A 2875-nucleotide genomic window follows, 5' to 3' on the forward strand; every position below is an offset into this window, starting at 1 on the left:
TGCCCCCGGGCTGAAGCTGGGAGCAGTGCAGGGCTGAAGGGCCGAGCTGTGGTGCTCCCTGCAGGCAGTGTTTTCCCCAGGAATTGAAAGTGGGGTGGGGGTGTTTAAATATACGGGGGGAGGGGTGCTGGCTGATTAGGTGAGACCATGAGGTCGAAGGTGGACTGTATTGCATGACAGTAAAAACAGAAAAAGTTTCATGACCATTTTATTACATTTAACTCATGTTTAAAAATCATCATACAAATTAAAGTTGGCTACTTAAGCCTACTAGGAAGCACTACATGGTACATCTACATCCTTTGCACGACTCTTAATGAACTTCTCGAATGCAGTGCGTTCATCTTTGTTGGCTTCTCGTGTGTCCGGTACTTCCAGTCCTTCATGATATGCTCATGATCAGGCAGAAGGTGACTCCTTTCAGGACATGCGTAACCCCCAAGGAGATGAGCTAGATTCCAGGGGCGCTGTCTGCTGGCAGCTCAAAGAGAGGCACACTGTCCCTGGTAGGGACGGGGAGCCAAGACAGACTCAGAGTCTGCCCAGCAACCAATATGGAGTGAGATGCCCCTCCCAGGGAGCTCAGGAAAGGGGAGAAGCCATTTTTTTAAGCAGTCTGGAGCCAGCCAGAGTATGCAGGGTTCTGCCTGAGAAATGGCCTCTAGGGACCTGACAGCAAGATCCCTCTGCTGGGCTTTTCCCTCTCCACTGATGACTCCCACTTTGTAGAGTTTTGTTGGGAAACTTCCCCAGCCAGACTGAGTTAGCCTCCAGCTCCCTGGGTGAGACCAGTCACCACACGGTCAGCTCTGCTCTGGCTGCTAGTCCAGAGCTGGCCTCCTGTGAGTGTGTCTGGACGCTGGGCTAGGAGGCTACAGTTTGGAGTTTAGTGTAGTTGTGTAATCTGCACCTTGAACCCTACACCCCTTTGGGGTGAGAGGAAATCCTGGGACCAGAAGCAGCCTGATTCCTGCCTGAAGAGGCTCCCTGCCAGCAGAGATCAGCCCCTCTGCAGTGACCGAGGAGTCCAGAATCAGCTCTGAACCTGAGGATCATTCATGGACTTTGTGAGTGCACCATCTTTTAGTCAGTCAGTCAGGGAAATTGTTTCGGGGACCCCTTACTCCCTGAACAGTGTCCTCAAGCCAGGGAGTTCGGGTTTGGGGATTTTATAACCTGCTGCATATTAAACCTGTGGAGGGACTTACCACCTCCTCCCACTTGTGAGTCCTTTGGGCTGTACTGAACACAGTCAGCCACGCGGCTAAACCACTGCAGAGAAGATCTCGTGGTCATAGGTCATCAAGGGCGTACCAACGGGACACTAATCTTACATTTGCTACATCAGGTCCCGTGACTGTACCCAGTCAAGGGTATTATCAGCGTGGGCACTGGTGACCCTAAGAATAGTATTTTACCCTGTTATATTTGTCTCCTGTTTAATATAATTACTGTGTTGAATATATTGTATGTGTTTGTGTTATTTCTTGGGAGTCTCCAACTATCTGGCAAGTAAGTGGGGGTTACCCTGTGGTTGGAATTTTCCTCCCCAGCTGCCCTGGTGACCCTGCCAGGATGGAGCGCGGGGGGTGGACACACTGCAAAATAAATTCATAGGGAAAAATAAAGAAGATACACCCTGTTGAGTAGGTGGCGGGATCCAAAAGAACCCAGACCTGTCCATCAAAACCTGTCAGCAGATTGGCATTAAAGAAGGTAACCAGGTAGAGAGGGGGCACTACACACAAAATTCTATTCAATGAGGAAGAAGAACGCTCAACTGTAGCTGTTGTGACTGGGAGTAGCAAGAGATGAATTCCTACTTCTGTCATCCCAGGAAACAGCACAAAGATCGGGTCGAACCAGTAGTGATGATAAAGAAGAAGTTGAAGTCAAATCTTCCTTTGTTCGTCGTATGATATTCCACTCTGTGTTCAAATTCTCTATTCTGCCCTGATGACATGGCAGCCCCATTGCTGGTTGTGCCTCACTCCACTCAACTGTCGGTGTTTTATGGGACAGGCATCTGTAAAAGCTACGTGGAGGTTGAGTAGAATCCAAAAGTCGCTGTTGTCGATTTGTAAGGATCAAGTCTGTGTACTTTTTCAGCTGGCTTAACAAAGACTTCTTGTCCTCTTCACTTAAGTAGTCAATATAAGTGCCTTAATTAGTCAGCTTCTGAACTGAAGTCTTTGCTTCTTCCAGAACGTTTTCAATAGATATCTCTGTGATTGATCCAAGTGTAACTTCTATTGATGGACAGAGATCTACTACTGCTGTAGCAGATGCCTGGATGGCATTGTTTAATGACCCAAGAGGTTTCAATAGTAGATTTACAAGAGAGAGAATGGCAATAGTCTTCTCTGAACTTAGTAGCAAAAGTAATCCACCAGCCTCACTACTTAGATCTGTCCCATCTTGTTAGATACTTTCCAAAGCCAATAATAATGGTTGCAGTAATTTTAAGACAACAGCCAAGAATTGCTTATGAGAAAGCCAGCGGGTTTTCCCAGGTTGGAGTAATTTGAACTTCAGGCCCAGTGTATCTTCTATTTTTTCCAAGATGTTCAGTCCTTTTGAAATCTTGCTGGAAAAAAGGAGTATAATGAAGACATTAAATGTATGGCTTTTTTTATCGTCTTTTGAAGATTCTGCGCTCGTACTAGCGCTAGTTGGAGTAGATGGCCTCTGCAGTGTGTATAGGAGAGATTAGAGCTTGTGCTCCACCATGTCTTCCAGAGAAGTTTGCAGCTCCATCAAATGCACAAGCAGCCATCTGTTTGGCGTTCAGTTGACAAGCATTTAACTCGTCTAAGATGTGGGTTATCACAGATGCAGCCTATGTGTCTTCTATAACTTGAACATCTAGAAATGC

Source organism: Natator depressus, chromosome 17 (genome assembly GCF_965152275.1).
Source record: "Natator depressus isolate rNatDep1 chromosome 17, rNatDep2.hap1, whole genome shotgun sequence".
Lineage (NCBI taxonomy): Eukaryota > Metazoa > Chordata > Testudines > Cheloniidae > Natator > Natator depressus.